Source organism: Symphalangus syndactylus, chromosome 3 (genome assembly GCF_028878055.3).
Source record: "Symphalangus syndactylus isolate Jambi chromosome 3, NHGRI_mSymSyn1-v2.1_pri, whole genome shotgun sequence".
Lineage (NCBI taxonomy): Eukaryota > Metazoa > Chordata > Mammalia > Primates > Hylobatidae > Symphalangus > Symphalangus syndactylus.
Genome location: NC_072425.2, coordinates 101,993,174 through 102,012,280, shown reverse-complemented (window position 1 = coordinate 102,012,280; position 19,107 = coordinate 101,993,174). Strand labels below are relative to the sequence as shown.

General features: G+C 39.8%; 1 long non-coding RNA gene across 2 annotated transcripts in view; it reads right to left on the bottom strand.

Annotated features, from left to right (window-relative positions):
* Positions 1–19,107, bottom strand: part of LOC129479466 (uncharacterized) — a 30,866-nt gene that overhangs the window by 10,404 nt on the left and 1,355 nt on the right. Inside the window, exons 1-3 of one of the 2 annotated variants that reach the window (XR_008656689.2) lie at positions 18,920–19,032; positions 2,773–2,871; positions 126–273 (exon numbers count right to left, since the gene is read on the bottom strand). This is a non-coding gene — a long non-coding RNA (uncharacterized lncRNA). Of the gene's footprint in view, positions 1–125; positions 274–2,772; positions 2,872–18,919; positions 19,033–19,107 lie in introns of those variants that run through there. The other variant, XR_010120278.1, reaches the window with a different exon arrangement.

Below are 19,107 nucleotides of genomic sequence, written 5' to 3'. Positions count from 1 at the left end.
ACTTGTTTTGTTAATTTTGATTACATTTAGAGGCAAATAAATTTATGTGCACTTCCTCAGATCAAGGTGAAACCATCTCACATCTATGTGGTAAAGTATAGCTATGACATAGAAATAAAGGGTACCTCTTTTTAAGCAGTTTTCTCTTAATGTAAGTCCTGAAATTGTCTTCACACTTAGAAGTTTGAGTAGATTTTAGTATGTCATCTGTGTGGATTATGAATTTGTAGGCTTTTGGTCTGAAAGCTGTAATTATCAATGCTTGAAAGACATCTGTGAAGGTGAGGATATGGAGACAATTAGCCAAAAGTTGGATACATAATTTCCACACCCTGACTTCCTATCAGGAACTCTGGATATTTAAAACAAATTAGGACCTTTAGACAGGCCCTTCTCTTATCAGGGTGCATCATCGGGTTGCCTTGAATGTAGGTAATCAATCTCTTAGGCAGTAAGTGTCCTCTCTTGCATATACTATTAGCTCACAGGTCTTTCAGTGACCAACATGGAAAAGATCCATGCCTCTCAATTACATCCCTGGCTCTTGCTACAGAGGGAATTTTTATAGTGAAGAAAAAACACTGGGGAAAAAAGTCACCCAATTTTTATAGTGAAAGAATCAGAAGACCTGGCTTCTGCTTCTAGTTTCTCATGTGCTATCTGTGACCCCAGCCAAGGTTGTGGGCCTCCATTTCCCCATCTGGCAAATGGAGACAGCACACATGTTCTAACGTCACAGAATTGTTGTGGTGAAACAAAAAGGCCATAGATGTGAAAGCGCTTTTAAAAGTTCTGTGAAGTTTCTGTAAAACCCAGGAAATAGGGAAAAAATCATGCAGAGTCACATCATTTCCTTGGAATTTTGAACATTTGTTTCTCTTCCCATCTATGGCTAAGTACTACACATATATGTTTTGATATTTATGAAACCATTGAGTACATAGTTACACTATGAATAGTTATGACTGGAAAGTATTGAGAAAAATGACAAAATTCCTTGTTATTGATAATTAACAAAGGAGCTAATCCTTTCAAGGGTAAAGCTACTTAGACCTGACTCACAGCACTTACGCTCTAACTGATTTTCTTTAAAGAAAACTCCTGAAGAGTTTTCTAAGAACAAGTGAAGCGAGATTGGACCCTGAGTACAGAAAGTGGGCAGCTAAAGCTTCTTTCCTCAATAACAAGTTTAAGTGCCTTATTTATTTTTGTATTATTAAGTGACACTTGTAAAAATACTTTGTTGAGTAATGATGCTGTGGCAAAACTGAAGTTTATTTAGGACACTGCTCCGCCCAAGGTGAGCAATTAAAGCAGGTATGTAAACCTACTTCCCTGGGCTCCTCCACTCAACCACTTAAGTAAGTAGTGCTAGAAATGAAAAAGGGTGTGGGGCAAGGCACATGGCATGGCTGGGGGTGAGAAGAAGTTGGAAGGGGAAGAGGAGGCCCCATAAAAGAATGAAAAAAAGTGTGAAGGTTGGTAGGAAATCTATAACTAAAAATGGATTCTAACTGATGACTGATATCACTATATCAAGTTAATACAAATTAAGATGGCATAAGATTGATTAAAAAACAAACAACAAAAAAATTCTTTTTCCCGCACGGTATAATAATAGCCACCTTATTTTAATTGTAGCCAGGAAGGGTTGTTTGCTCATGTGATCAGGTTTCCTCACTTCCCACACCTGGGGACGTATCGGCTAATATTGATTTAGCACTAATTTATACCTGATGGTCAGGACCAACTAGAATGGAGAAAAACTGGTACAAATTAGAGGGGCTTTGTGGTCCCAGAAAGCAGTTTGGGCTGCGACTATTGTGTATCAATACAAATCACTTTTTCTAGGAGGAAATGGAAAGAAATTTTTCAAGGACCCATATCTATTCTCAGCTGCTGTACTGCTAGTGTGCTCAAGATTTTGTTTAAAAATGTTAGGAATGGATAAGATCAAGTTGCATTCTTAGATTTTACTATGTTTAGTTTATTAATCTGGGAGCTAAGCAAACTAGAAGCAGAACAGGCTTTAAAATATCTGACTCATTATTATATTATAAATAATAACTGTTAGCCAGTCAGGTCCATTTCCCTTTTCCTCAATGAAATTTGCTATAATAAAAAAAATCTATAACCTAGTCTTATATTTTTAAACACCACTGTAGATTATTTGGAACCATAGAATTAGATACCAATCATGTGAAATGAATAGACCTCTTAGATTTTTTTTAAAAAAATTCTACAGGTAGAATTTTAAAAGCTGTTTTCTTTTGGTAATTTCCATGAATTGATGTCAGGTATCAATGTTTCTATGTATTTGGCTGAAAATGGAGATGATATTTTGGGCCTGCAATTATACTTGGTAAACTTTCATTTATTTCAAATCTACTGTTTTGCAAATTTGCCTGATCATAAAGATCACCTGAGGAACTTGTTAAAAATTATACAATCCTAACCCTCCCACCAGCAGACCAGCTGAATTAGACTCTCCAGGAAAGGGGACTGAAATCTGTATTTTTAGCAAGGGACCCAGATATGCCTGATGATCTGACACGTTAGGAAAATACAGTTTTGTTTTCTTATCATATTCCTCATGATGCCAGAGCTCTTCAACCCTATATTCACTTCTGACTATCTTACTCTCCACTGATTGCACTGTTTTCTACTCCACCCTACCTGTATTTGTTTTGTGCTGCTGTAACAGAATACCATGGGCTGGATAATTTAAAATGATACTACAGACTGGGTAATTTATAATGAACAGAAACTTACTGGCTCACTATTCTGGAGGCTGTGAAGTCCAGTATCAAGGTGCCAGCAGTTGGTGAGGTTCTTATTGTGGCATCATCTCATGGCAGAAGGTGTCACATGCTGGAAGAGCAAAAAGAAAGAGAGAGAGAATGAATAAGGGGGGTGAACCCCCTCCTGCAATAGTGAACCCACTCCCATGATAATGGCAATAATCCATTCATAAGGGCAGAGTCCTCATGACCTAATCACCACTTAAAGGTGCCACCTCTTAATACTATTACAATGACAATTAAATTTCAACATGAGGGGGTGGGGGCAGAAAGAAAGAAAAAAAATTCAACGTGAGTTTTGGAAAGGACAAACATTCAAACCATAGCACCATCTAAGAAGTAAGGCACACTTAATCAGCCACTATGGCCTTTTGTAGCAGTGAGTGTCTGCTATGGTGGTAGTGGAAAGCAAGTCTTGGGCAGGGAGGTAAGGGATGGAATGAAGGGTTGGAAGTATGGTTCAGAAAAGTCTTTCAAGAGATTCTGATCTTCTCCTTGACAATTGGTTTGTAGATGACTTTGCTACCTTCTGAAGTGGCCACACTCAACTTCCCTTTGCTCTATCCAAAACTTTGTGTTATTTTTGACCTCTTATCCTCCTTCCTTCCTGTAGTAGAAGTGGAAACATTGTGCCTTTTTGTCAATGTTGTGCTCTTGATCAAATCCTTTAATGCTAATGGAAACTAAATCTATTAATCTTCCTCCCCATTCAAACACTTCTTGATTTTTTTCTCCTTTGGCTTCTTTAGCTTATGGGTATATCAATAGGAATATTTTCTCTTTTCTTTTTTCTTTTTTTTTGAGACAGAGTGCAATGGTGTGATCTCGGCTAACCACAACCTCCGCCTCCCGGGTTGAAGCTATTCTCCTGACTCAGCCTCCCAAGTAGCTGGGATTACAGCATGGGCCACCACGCCCGGCTAATTTTGTATTTTTAGTAGAGATTGGGTTTCTCCATGTTGGTCAGGCTGGTCTCAAACTCCCGACCTCAGATATTCTGCCTGCCTTGCCCTCCCAAAGTGTTGGGATTACAGGTGTGAGCCACCGCACCTGGCCTCTCTTTTCTTTTAAACTAAACTAACGTGTACTTTCTTTGGCTCTGCTCAACCCCAAGATCCCATTTTATGTCATGCCTTATTCTAAGTGTTAAACTCTTAAAAGGAATATTCTGCATTGATGCATCTACCTTCATACTCATCTTGTTAACTTAGTTGTAATCTGGCTTCGATTGGGCCATATTTTATGGACACTATTGGCTTGAAGATGATCAGTGATGAGATCCAGTGCTTTTTGCTTAGCTCTTAACCTGCTTTTCCATTCAGCAGCATGTGACATTGCTTATCACCTTATCCTTTTAAAAGCTGCATCAATTAGTGGTCATTTGACATAACAGCAGAAACCTACTCAAATTGTTGACATGATGAAAGGGATCTGAGTATAACACTATAGGAAACTCTCCCACAGAAAGTATAGTAGAACTGTACAAGGACTGGAATAATAAACAATGAAGCCATCAGCAACAAGTAAAGTTATAACAAGTAATTATTGAACACGTGGTATATCCTAGGAACTACATAGGTATTAAGTGATCAAGTAGTGAACAGAAGAGACAAACAAGGTCGCTGCCTCTAGAGACTTTACAATCTAGTAGGAAAGACTTGCCATTAGGAGGTAAACAAATGTGTATTGACAACTTTTAATGAGCAAAATAGATGGAAAAAACTGACTTAATGATAGATTATTATAGATTATTAGTGATGGGTGAGGACTCCGGAAGGACATTCTAAGACATGGCATTTCAAGGGAATTGAGGAGCAGGGAGGTAGAAGTGATTTAGGCTGAGGATACACCTGTATGCAGGTCATGCAGGAGTGTTTCGGGGGAAGTGAAAGGAGGCATTGTGGCTAGAACCGAGAAGGGGAGGAGAAGAGTAGAGCAAAAGTAGTCAGGCCAGGTCAGGCCTTTTAAGCTATTTTAAGGAATTTGGATTTCATTGCAAAGTTATTGGAAGAAACCAAATCTTTTTTTTTTTTTTTTTTTTTTTTTTTTTTTTTTTTTTTTTTTGAGACGGAGTCTCACCCTGTTGCCAGGCTGGAGGGCAGTGGCACGATCTCGGCTCACTGCAACCTCCACCTCCCTGGTTCAAGCGATTCTCCTGCCTCTGCCTCCCGAGTAGCTGGACTACAGGCACGTGCCACCATGCCCAGCTAATTTTTGTATTTTTAGTAGAAACGGGGCTTCACCATGTTGGCCAGGATGGTCTCGATCTCTTGACCCCCCAGAGTGCTGGGATTACACGCGTGAGCCACCGCGCCCGCCCAACACTGATCATTTTTAAGCAGGAAACGTGGCTCAACATATTTCCAAGTTTACCCTGACTAATAAGTAGAAACTAAATTAAAGAAGGCAAGAGTAGAAGCTGGGGGACAAGTTGAGTAGCTGCAGCAATAGATTAGGTAAGAGATGACAGTAGTTTGACTTAATGTAATAGCAGAAGAGATAGAGAGAAGTGGATGGATTAGACATCTAATTATTAAGAACAAATGAGAGGACTAGCTGATGGGTTGGAGGGGGTGATGGTGGGGAGAAAAATGAGAAATCAAAAATATTGTCTAGGTTTATTGTTTGGAATAACTGAGTAGATGGTGAAACCATTTACTGAAATGGGGAAAAATGGGGACAATTTTCTCAGAGGTTAAGAGAAAGCAGGAATATGGAAATTAAGATTTTAGGCCCATTTTAGACACATTCATTTCAAGTATTCATGGGGACTTGATGTATCAAGCAGGTAACTGGATATGCAAACATGAATCTTGGAGGAAATGTCTGGGCTGGAGAGTTTCATTTAGGAGTTGCCAGCATTTTGTAGTATTTAAAGCCATGAGAATGTCTAAGATTACCAAGAAGGTGAGTTTATAGAGAAGCAAGCAGAGAATAGAGCCCAATTTTTAGAAGGAACTAGAGGAGGAAGAACCTGAAGAGCACTGAGCAGTAGTGGTTAGAGAAGTAGGAAACAGAACAGGTGAGTACGGTGTCCCAGACTCCTATAGAAGAGATTTTTTTAAAGAACTGAGCCTGCTAAAAGCTGCTAAAAGCTGGAATAGGAAGAGGTCCCAGAACTATCCACCGGGTCTGGCAATATGGAGGCAGTTGATATTGATTAGCAGTTTTCGGTGGCATGAAGCCAGATTGGAATAGACTAAATAGGAAAATAGTAGATTAATAGGATTAAATAGGATATCAGAAGTAATATGTAGACATCTCTGTCAAGAACTGTTGCTGTGACAAGATCAAAGAATTTGGACCGTAGATGGAAAGGGATGGCAGAAGAATTTTTGTTTTGCCTTTTAAAATAAATGTTGGCATAACAGCATGTTCAAACATTACTGGGAAAAATCAATAATTTGATGATGAAGAAGATGGAGATAATAACTGCAGAAATGAAGTTCTGAGAGACAAGAGGGACGGAATTTAAATCAGAAGTGGAGAAGATGGCTTTTGATAGGAAAGGAGAACATGTATTACCTGTACAGAAAGGAAAAAGAAATTGATCCAAATGTTGAGAAAATCATAGATTTGATGGTGGGACTATAGTGGAGATGTATCAGTAGGAATGGGTCTGCAGTCAGGGTGGTTTTGGAGGATTCAATAAAATGCATAAGAAACCAAATAATCATCGTGGGAAAGTGAACTTCCTCTCAGGCTCTCTCCCTCTTTCTGGTCACCTGGTGTGATTTCTCCTTCTTTCTGTAAGTCACTTCATTCTTTTCTCTCAGAAGGCAGGTGTCCTCTGCTTCTCTGTGCCCATGACAGAAAATGGCCACTCTATGCACAATTCTTTATAGAAAAACATTTTATTTCTTAATTTCAGATTCCCAAAGGAGAAAATTTAATTGGCCCAGCTTTGGTCAGCTGTTGAACTCTGGTGAAATCAACCATGGCCAGAGGGGCAAGGTTATTTGGTACATACATAGCTGTCAGGCCCAAACCCTCTATGTGTTGAGGGAGGATTGGTTTTCAGAGAAGAGGGATATTAGTTTGTCAGATGACCCATGAAGCAGCTACCAAACTTATTTTCTGAGACCCTGAACTCTATTTTGTTAAGGAGTACTTCTGCCCTGCCTTCTTTTCTAGTATTGTTTTCTTTCGGTTTTTTTGTTTTGTTTTTTACTTTTCCCTCCATGACTCATGTATACATTTTCACAATTTTGTTTTTCACCTTCTTTTCATTTCTATGCTTTTCTCATTTGCCAAATTCATTTGTGACCATGGCTTCAACTACCATGTGGACATGGATAGCCCCCAAATCTGTATCTCTTGTCTTCTCAACTTCACTGTCATTTAAAAGCTGTCTCCATTTGAATATTCTCTGGTTATTTTATTTATAGCTGAACTCATTATCTTTTCACCAAACCTCCTCCTTCTCTTAGCTGCCTTGTTTGTGTTAAAGCCATGACTATCTTCTCAGGCATCCAAGCTTGAATCTTCAGAACTGTCTGGCGTTCTCTTTTCAAAGTCCACATGATCATCAGCTGAGAAGGAGCATGACTTTCACCTTATTTCACTCTCCATGTCCTTTGTCATTCCCCTAACTCAAGCTACCTAAACTAATGTGGAGTATTCTCTAAACCTTCTACATCATCTTCCAACCATCAATCTCTAATTCATGTTTTAAGCTATTCTTGCATTAATCTTCATAAAGCACAGCTCCACTCATGTTCTCTCCACCCATTCAAGAATCTTGAACAGCTCCTCACTGCATATCCAATAAAGTGCAGACCTTACCTGGCAACAAAGGGCCTTCATGACCTGTCATCAACAGGCTAAGACTTATCTTCCATTAACCATCAGTCAAAGGCAAACTGTTTGGTCATCTTCTGCCTGGTTTTGTGCATTCCTACCTACATGACTTCTTCATACTCTTCTTCCTGAAGCCTTTTCTCAAGTGAGCTTTCCTTTCCTTCACTTCCATAATACTCTATTTACATCTTTTTTATGTAAGGCAAATCTGTAGATATGGCTTTAGCTTTGTCAGCATATCTTTTTACTCCTATTTACCAAGGTGTGAGAACAGGTAAACCCTACTGAGTGTAAAACAGTGTCTGACACTTCAAAAACATTCAATAATTAACCTAATAAGGAGTTGCTATGGCTTGCTGCTAGTATTGTTGCTACTAAGCCCCCATTTAGCCTTATTAGGGGCATTAATATGGACCTTTTCAATAAGATACTGAGTAGGGCACTCTGAAAATTGTGTTTCAAAAAGTTTAAAATAATAAAAAGAAACTTCTCGGGGGTGGAGCCAAGATGGCCGAATAGGAACAGCTCCGGTCTCCAGCTCCCAGCCCCAGCGACACAGAAGATGGATGATTTCTGCATTTCTGCTTGAGGTACCAGTTTCATCTCACTAGGGAGTGCCTAACAGTGGGTGCAGGACAGTCGGTGAAGCGCACTGTGCACGAGCCAAAGCAGGGCGAGGCATTGCCTCACTCGGGAAGCGCAAGGGGTCAGGGAGTTCCCTTTCCTAGTCAAAGAAAGGGGAAACAGATGGCACCTGGAATAGCGGGTCAGTCCCATCCTAATACTGCGCTTTTCCAACGGGCCTGGAAAACGGCACACTAGGAGATTGTATCCCGCACCTGGCTCGGAGGGTCCTATGCCCACGGAGTCTCGCTGATTGCTAGCACAGCAGTCTGAGATCAAGCTGCAAGGCGGCAACGAGGCTGGGGGAGGGGCGCCCGCCATTGCCCAGGCTTGTTTAGGTAAACAAAGCAGCCAGGAAGCTCGAACTGGGTGGAGCCCACCACAGCTCAAGGAGGCCTGCCTGCCTCTGTAGGCTCCACCTCTGGGGGCAGGGCACAGACAAACAAACTCAGCAAGAACCTCCACAGACTTAAATGTCCCTGTCTGACTGACAGCTTTGAAGAGAGTAGCCCAGCACGCAGCTGGAGATCTGAGAAGGGACAGACTGCCTCCTAAAGTGGGTCCCTCACCCCTGAGAAGCCTAACTGGGAGGCACCACCCCAGTAGGGACAGACTGACACCTCATTCAGCCGGGTACTCCTCTGAGACAAAAATTTCAGAGGAACTATCAGACAGCTGAATTTGTGGTCTCACGAAAATCCGCTGTTCTGCAGCCACCGCTGCTGACACCCAGCCAAACAGGGTCTGGAGTGGACCTCTAGTAAACTCCAACAGACCTGCAGCTGAGGGTCCTGTCTGGTAGAAGGAAAACTAACAAACAGAAAGGACATCCACACCAAAAACCCATCTGTACATCACCATCATCAAAGACAAAATGTAGATACAACCACAAAGATGGGGAAAAAACAGAGCACAAAAACTGGAAACTCTAAAAAACAGAGCACCTCTCCTCCTCCAAAGGAACGCAGTTCCTCACCAGCAACGGAACAAAGCTGGATGGAGGATGACGTTGACGAGTTGAGAGAAGAAGGCTTCAGACGATCAAACTACTCTGAGCTACGGGAGGAAATTCAAAACAATAGCAAAGAAGTTAAAAACTTTGAAAAAAAATTAGAAGAATGGATAACTAGAATAACCAATGGAGAGAAGGGCTTAAAGGAGCTGATGGAGCTGAAAGCCAAGTTTCGAGAATTACGCGAAGATTGCAGAAGCCTCAGTAGCAGATGCGATCAACTGGAAGAAAGGGTATCGCTGATGGAAGATGAAATGAATGAAATGAAGAGAGAAGGGAAGTTGAGAGAAAAAAGAATAAAAAGAAATGAACAAAGCCTCCAAGAAATTTGGGACTATGTGAAAAGACCAAACCTACGTCTGATTGGTGTACCTGAAAATGACAGGGAGAATGGAACCAAGTTGGAAAACACTCTGCAAGATATTATCCAGGAGAACTTCCCCAATCTAGCAAAGCAGGCCAGCATTCAGATTCAGGAAATACAGAGAACGCCACAAAGATACTCCTCGAGAAGAGCAACTCCAAGACACATAATTGTCAGATTCACCAAAGTTGAAATGAAGGAAAAAATGTTAAGGCAGCCAGAGAGAAAGGTCGGGTTACCCACAAAGGGAAGCCCATCAGACTAACAGCTGATCTCTCAGCAGAAACTCTATAAGCCAGAAGAGAGTGGGGGCCGATATTCAACATTCTTAAAGAAAAGAATTTTCAACCCAGAATTTCCTATCCCGCCAAACTAAGCTTCATAAGTGAAGGAGAAATAAAATACTTTACAGACAAGCAAATGCTGAGTGATTTTGTCACCACCAGGCCTGCCCTAAAAGAGCTCCTGAAGGAAGCACTAACATGGAAAGGATCAACCGGTACCAGCCACTGCAAAAACACGCCAAATTGTAAAGACCATCAAGGCTAGGAAGAAACTATAGCAACTAACGAGCAAAATAACCAACTAACATCATAATGACAGGATCAGATTCACACATAATAATATTAACGTTTAATGTAAATGTGCTAAATGCTCCAATCAAAAGACACAGACTGGCAAACTGGATAAGGAGTCAGGACCCATCAGTGTGCTGTATTCAGGAAACCCAACTCACGGGCAGAGACACACATAGACTCAAAATAAAGGGATGGAGGAAGATCTATCAAGCAACTGGAAAACAAAAAAAGGCAGGGGTTGCAATCCTAGTCTCTGATAAAATAGACTTTAAACCAACAAAGATCAAAAGAGACAAAGAAGGCCATTACATAATGGTAAAGGGATCAATTCAACAAGAAGAGCTAACTATCCTAAATATATATGCACCCAACACAGGAGCACCCAGATTCATAAAGCAAGTCCTCAGTGACCTACAAAGGGACTTAAACTCCCACACAATAATAATGGGAGAGTTTAACACCCCACTGTCAACATTAGACAGATCAACGAGACAGAAAGTTAACAAGGATATCCAGGAATTGAACTCAGCTCTACATAAAGTGGACCTAATAGACATCTACAGAACTCTCCACCCCAAATCAACAGAATATACATTTTTTTCAGCACCACACCACACCTATTCCAAAATTGACCACATAGTTGGAAGTAAAGCTCTCCTCAGCAAATGTAAAAGAACAGAAATTATAACAAACTGTCTCTCAGACCACAGTGCAATCAAACTAGAACTCAGGATTAAGAAACTCACTCAAAACCACTCAACTACATGGAAACTGAACAACCTGCTCCTGAATGACTATTGGGTACATAATGAAATGAAGGCAGAAATAAAGATGTTCTTTGAAACCAACGAGAACAAAGACACAACATACCAGAATCTCTGGGACACGTTCAAAGCAGTGTGTAGAGGGAAATTTATAGCACTAAATGCCCACAAGAGAAAGCAGGAAAGATCCAAAATTGACACCCTAACATCACAATTAAAAGAACTAGAAAAGCAAGAGCAAACATATTCAAAAGCTAGCAGAAGGCTAGAAATAACTAAAATCAGAGCAGAACTGAAGGAAATAGAGACACAAAAAACCCTTCAAAAAATTAATGAATCCAGGAGCTGGTTTTTTGAAAAGATCAAAAGATTGATGGACCGCTAGCAAGACTAATAAAGAAGAAAAGAGAGAAGAATCAAATAGATGCAATAAAAAACGAAAAAGGGGATATCACCACCGTTCCCACAGAAATACAATCTACCATCAGAGAATACTACAAACACCTCTATGCAAATAAACTAGAAAATCTAGAAGAAATGGATAAATTCCTCGACAAATACACCCTCCCAAGACTAAACCAGGAAGAATTTGAATCTCTGAATAGACCAATAACAGGTTCTGAAACTGTGGCAACAATCAATAGCTTACCAACCAAAAAGAGTCCAGGACCTGATGGATTCACAGCTGAATTCTACCAGAGGTACAAGGAGGAACTGGTACCATTCCTTCTGAAACTATTCCAATCGATAGAAAAAGAGGGAATCCTCCCTAACACATTTTACGAAGCCAGCATCGTCCTGATACCAAAGCCTGGCAGAGACATAACCAAAAAAGAGAATTTCAGACCAATATCCTTGATGAACATTGACACAAAAATCCTCAATAAAATACTGGCAAACCGAATCCAGCAGCACATCAAAAAGCTTATCCACCATAATCAAGTGGGCTTCATCCCTGGGATGCAAGGCTGGTTCAACATACGCAAATCAATAAATGTAATCCAGCATATAAACAGAACCAAAGACAAAAACCACATGATTATCTCAATAGATGCAGAAAAGGCCTTTGACAAAATTCAACAACCCTTCATGCTAAAAACTCAATAAATTAGGTATTGATGGGATGTATCTCAAAATAATAAGAGCTATCTACGACAAACCCACAGCCAATATCATACTGAATGGGCAAAAACTAGAAGCATTCCCTCTGAAAACTGGCACAAGACAGGGATGCCCTCTCTCACCGCTCCTATTCAACATAGTGCTGGAAGTTCTGGCCAGAGCAATCAGGCAGGAGAAGGAAATAAAGGGTATTCAATTAGGAAAAGAGGAAGTCAAATTGTCCCTGTTTGCAGATGACATGATTGTATATCTAGAAAACCCCATTGTCTCAGCCCAAAACCTCCTTAAGCTGATTAGCAACTTCAGCAAAGTCTCAGGATACAAAATCAATGTACAAAAATCACAAGCATTCTTGTACACCAATAACAGACAAACAGAGAGCCAAATCATGAGTGAACTCCCATTCACAATTGCTTCAAAGAGAATAAAATACCTAGGAATCCAACTTACAAGGGATGTGAAGGACCTCTTCAAGGAGAACTACAAACCACTACTCAATGAAATAAAAGAGGATACAAACAAATGGAAGAACATTCCATGCTCATGGGTTGGAAGAATCAATATCGTGAAAATGGCCATACTGCCCAAGGTAATTTATAGATTCAATGCCATCCCCATCAAGCTACCAATGACTTTCTTCACAGAATTGGAAAAAACTACTTTAAAGTTCATATGGAACCAAAAAAGAGCCCGCATCGCCAAGTCAATCCTAAGCCAAAAGAACAAAGCTGGAGGCATCACGCTACTTGACATCAAACTATACTACAAGGCTACAGTAACCAAAACAGCATGGTACTGGTACCACAACAGAGACATAGATCAATGGAACAGAACAGAGCCCTCAGAAATGATGCCACATATCTACAACTATCTGATCTTTGACAAACCTGACAAAAACAAGAAATGGGGAAAGGATTCCCTATTTAATAAATGGTGCTGGGAAAACTGGCTAGCCATATGTAGAAAGCTGAAACTGGATCCCTTCCTTTCACCTTATACAAAAATTAATTCAAGATGGATTAAAGACTTATATGTTAGACCTAAAACCATTAAAATCCTACAAGAAAACCTAGGCAATACCATTCAGGACATAGGCGTGGGCAAGGACTTCATGTCTAAAACACCAAAAGCAATGGCAACAAAAGCCAAAATTGACAAATGGGATCTCATTAAACTAAAGAGCTTCTGCACAGCAAAAGAAACTACCATCAGAGTGAACAGGCAACCTACAGAATGGGAGAAAATTTTTGCAACCTACTCATCTGACAAAGGGCTAATATCCAGAATCTACAATGAACTCAAACAAATTTACAAGAAAAAAACAAACAACCCCATCAAAAAGTGGGCAGAGGACATGAACAGACACTTCTCAAAAGAAGACATTTATGCAGCCAAAAAACACATGAAGAAATGCTCATCATCACTGGCCATCAGAGAAATGCAAATCAAAACCACAGTGAGATACCATCTCACACCAGTTAGAATGGCCATCATTAAAAAATCAGGAAACAACAGATGCTGGAGAGGATGTGGAGAAATAGGAACACTTTTACACTGTTGGTGGGACTGTAAACTAGTTCAACCATTGTGGAAGTCAGTGTGGCGATTCCTCAGGGATCTCGAACTAGAAATACCATTTGACCCAGCCATCCCATTACTGGGTATATACCCAAAGGACTATAAATCAGGCTGCTATAAAGACACATGCACACGTATGTTTATTGCGGCACTATTCACAATAGCAAAGAGTTGGAACCAACCCAAATGTCCAACAACGATAGACTGGACTAAGAAAATGTGGCACATATACACCATGGAATACTATGCAGCCATAAAAAATGATGAGTTCGTGTCCTTTGTAGGGACATGGATGAAACTGGAAAACATCATTCTCAGTAAACTATCGCAAGGACAAAAAACCAAACACCGCATGTTCTCACTCATAGGTGGGAATTGAACAATGAGAACTCATGGACACAGGAAGGGGAACATCACACTCCAGGGACTGTTGTGGGGTCGGGGGAGGGGGGAGGGACAGCATTAGGAGATACACCTAATGCTAAATCACGAGTTAATGGGTGCAGGAAATCAACATGGCACATGGATACATATGTAACAAACCTGCACATTGTGCACATGTACCCTAAAACACTAAAGTATAATAAAAAAAAAAAAAAAAAAGAAACTTCTCTAGTCCAGCACTGCTGATGAATTGATGGCACCCTAACAACAGTCCCTCAACACACTTACTCATGTGGCAAAAAATAAGATTTGACCACATAGGAAGAAACCTATGACATACTTTAATGACTTTAAACTCTCATTAAAAAAATAACATTATTATAATCGAACACATTCCCTTCATAGCACTACTGTTGCTTTCAGGTATTATGAACACTCTGTTTGGGACTAAAACAAATAGAATGTCACAGCATGGAAAGAGAATATTTATAGTTCTTTGGCCCCCAAGTTTTACCTGTGAATGTGCTGACTTTATACAACATAGTCTTTTAGTTAAATGGTGAGAGTATTATGCATCAGCTTAAGATGCATTGGAGGTGCCACTGGCATCATAGTTGACGATTGGAGCTGCTATGGAGATGAAAACTGAAAAACCAGTGGTTTTCATTACTGTTTTCTATTTTTGAGAAGTAACTGTACACTTATTCTGGATGACCTTACCAGTTAAAAATAAAATATCTATTACTATTGTTTCTTCTGAACTTCTTTTGGAAACAAAGTTTTCATTATTTACATATAATAGTCTTGTCTACTTAATTATCATTTATTTTCACTTCCTTTACACAGGCCTCTTGAGAATAGCTCTTCTTAATAGTGAGATAGAACTAAATACCAATCAGCAGATGTCACTCCTTAAGTGATCCTCTTCAGTTTTCTCTGTTTATTTCAGTTGTCCTTTTTTTTTAATGCCTTTTCTCCATTGCCAGTTCTATTTTCCTTTTTTTGAAGATAGGTTCCCACTCTGTCACCCAGGCTGGAGTGCAGTGGCGCAGTCATAGCTCACTGTAACCTCAAACTACTGTGCTCAAGCAGTCCTCTGCCTCAGCCTTGTCAGTAGTTGGGAATACGCCTGGCCCCCATTTTCCATTTTCAAGCTCTGATGAGCCTCCAGGAGCCAGTAGGTCTAACAACCATAATACAAGGTATTCTATCTTTTTGAATGGCAGCTTCAATACAAATATCTGTGTGGTTTACAGTAGCCACATCAGATATTTTTCTACTCTGTGACTATGCTTTTGTAGCAGAGATACACCTGTTAGATTTTTTTTTCCTGAGGAAAAGCACAAGTTTTAGTTCATAAGATAAACACTGGCTAAAATTTGCCACTCTTAACAACATTAAACAAATATTTATTGATCATCTACCATACACTAAGCACTGTTGTGGAGATTCAGCAGTTATAAAACTGATAAAAAGTCTTCACTTCATGGCTGTTCTATTCTAGACAGACAAAACAAAAAAATAATTATAATATATTAGGTTTGGATGCTGATAAGTACTCTGGAAAAAGAGTAGGATAAAGAGCAGGAAAAGCCGAGGGGTGCTTACAATTTTTAAAAAAGTGTTCAGGAAAGCTCTCATCATAAAGGTGGTGACATTTGAGTAAAGACCTGATGGAAATGAGTGAGCAAGCCATGTGGATATCTGGGCAAGAACCTCTCAGGCAGAGGGAACACCTAGTGCAAAGGTGCACGTAGGCTGTCACAAGCAGTAAGGAGTTTAATTTAAGCATCTGCCAGGCACAAAAATTCAGTCAAGGCTTTTTTGTTGTTGTTTCTATTAGGAATCAATCTACAAGAGAGTTTAATCAGCTTAACATGAACATCAGTGCAGATCTGTTTAGTGTTCTCTCCCAGCCATGACCTCATTGCAAATACTGACAGCCTGGACTGCCTCTCAGATTTAGATGGGCCTTGGATGCTCAGCCAGGCAAACCCAGATGGAGCTAGAAGAGGAAGGTTTTGGTAGCTCTGTGGGCTCTGTGGCTTCTTCATCTTATGATCTCTCCACATGGGACTGCATATAAATCGTATGTAACCAATGATTCCAAGTTTTAATTTAACCTAAAATGTAGTCTATTACCATATTTGCACTAAGAAGTAAATACAAAAGAATTCTACCTCAGATTAGCTAATGGTAGATCCTTGTCCCACAGATAGCCATGGCATGGGGCTACTGAAACAGAAGTATTTCTCGTGCTGCAAAATTGTGCCTTCAATTTTGTCTTCTTTACACAGGACAACATAGTAAGAGGTCATTGTTAACATTAAGTCTTATATAGGATTTTCAGAGATTGTTACACTTACATTCAACCAATATAGAAAATCGTCACTAGGCCTAACTACCCCATAGCTAGCATAGTAGCATAACAACGCTCTTCTAGCCTAGCAATCCACATCCCATTCTAGGGGGTTTCCAATTTACTAAGAACATTTTCTTAAAGCTTCTATATATCCTTGGAGCTTACTTTATCCTCAATAAGAATAAAATATTATCAAGAACTCAACAAATGGACATTTGAAAGCAGGCACTGAGTTTAATTTATTTTAGGCCACCTTTGATTTGTTTGAAGCCTGTATTCCTTAAATATGAAGATCAGTACTTACTTCATGAGAATAAAGGTTTAAGAGACAACCAAGGTTTCTATAGCAAAGAGAAATGACTGAACTTCTAGATTGGTCATAATAACTTACTAGTAACTGAAAATGGTATTTTAAGATCATACTAATTCTCTATTTCTCTGTGTGGGTTATTTAGATCTGCTTTAGATGTCTAAGTCAGCTGTGGTAGATTTGAACAAACACAGAAGGTCCTTAAAATATGACTAGGTGCGTTGTTTTAGATCCAAATTAGGTATTGATCATTGTGATTGTGACCTAGTATAAATTTAGAATTATTGTAACCTAATGTGTTGAGGTTGTTCCATAAATATATTTAGGAGTAGCTAGAGATGACATTTCTATAATGCAACTATGCTGTAATCAAAGCAACAACTCAGAAATTTACCAGCATGTAAAAGAAAAACCTTAACTTTTTTTCTTCTTCTTTTTTTTTTTTTTGAGACAGGGTGTCATTCTGTCACCCAAGCTGGAGTGCAGTGGTGTGATCAAGGCTCGCTGCAGCGTTGATCTCCTGGGATCCTCCCACCTCAGCCTCCCTAACCGCGCCCGGCTAGTATTTTTGTATTTTTAGTAGAGATGGGGTTTTGCCATGTTGCCCAGGCTGGTTTCCAAATCCTGAGCTCAAGTGATCCGTCTGCCTTGGCCTCCCAAGGTGCTAGGATTACAGGCGTGAGCCACCGCACCTAGCTAGCTTTACATATTTTTAATCTGTCCGATTTTTGTTCTTGCTATTCTGAAAAAAGTCACTGAAAAGAAATCATTTATCATTCTTTTACACACAAAATAATGCAGTTTTTAAATTAATGAGATAGGCCAATTATATACAATTTGAAAGAGTAAAGTTTTTATTCATAATTAAAATATATGTTATTCTGGAAAACAAAAAAAAAGTAGTGGTCTGTCTTCATTTGTAAAATTTCCTTTGAACTGATGGCAACTTATTTCACAGATGAGATTTGTGGGCCATTGTAAATACTCTACAAATTATGTACCCCACAGCTTTGAGCTGCCAGGTACTATAGCAGAAGGCTTCCTCAGACTTTTGAGCTGGTCTGTCTGGCTGAAATTTTTAGCTCCCCATATACTAACTATGTGATCTCAGGCAAGACAGCTTATTTATGCCACAACTGAGACCACAGTAAGGATAACAATAGTATCTACCTTGTGGATTATATGAGGACTGAATGAATTAACACACATAATGTTCTTAGAATAGCGGCTGGCACATGGTGAATAAATGTTAGTTATTATTATAATATGTGGTAAAGTGAGGAACTATCGCTAGTTTTACTTGAAGTACCGCATGAAATTTTTGTATTTTTATTGAGTTTTATCAATTTTTTTACTGAACCTAGTATGCTTTCTGGTCTGAACACAAAAGGAAGAAAAGAAGGATGGCTCCTGTACGTGAAAGTGACCCCTGCCTATAGTGCCTGAAATCAGAGGAAGCTTGTCAATGTGGGCAGACACCACGAGTAGACCAATTTGACATTCTGCTTCTCTTTTAACCTCTTGAAAATTAATGAAAGTTATCCGATGAAGATCCTTACATTAATTGCTCCTGATTAAGGTTTACAATCTTGGTTTACTGTGGGGTAAATTTAAGTTTTTGATAGTCATCCAAAATCTTTGTACCCTTTCAGTTTCATTGCAGAATAAAAAACAAATTTACCACAATGGATTATTACATTACATCTGGTATTTATTCCTCCCAAGAAGCTATCTGCTTCGGAAAAGGCAGGGGCGCCCTTCATTAATATATCTAATTGATGGTGTAATGACATAAAATTCCTTGTTGACCCCTGCTATTCAGTGTTATTATCTTGGAACATAGAATTTGATAATCTCTTTTCACTGCATAACTACATATGTTAGGCTGTAAAAGTATTTTACTTTGTTCAATTCAGGTTCCAGACATTTCTCCTGATCACCAGAAGTTCTTTTGATTAATAAGGCTACTGGTCACGAAAACTCAGCTTACTAAAATTAGAGGGGAAGAGATCCAGTCTTCTGGTTCTAACTAAAACATCCCACCGGATGCAGGTGTACTTGCAAATTAAAGTTTGCCTCATGTGTCCTCTGTCTCAAGTCATACAGACGGCCCAGGAGGGTGGAGCCCCTGTAACCTGCCTAGCGGGGCGTTTGCGTGTCTGGGGGTGTCGGGACACGCGCAGGACATACACAGTCCCACTTTCCTAGTCTCGCTCTTACCTCAAGGCTGTCAACTTTTACGCTCCTCCCTGCGCGCACAGCCCCCACCTCACGCTGCCACCCCTCACGCCCCGCCTTCAAAGTAGGAGGCATCATTGTCACTGGACACTGCTTCTCTCACTCCTATTCCAGAACCAATCACTCGAGTTCTGGTGGGGAGCGCCTAAGCCAATGGAAATGCTCGCTGC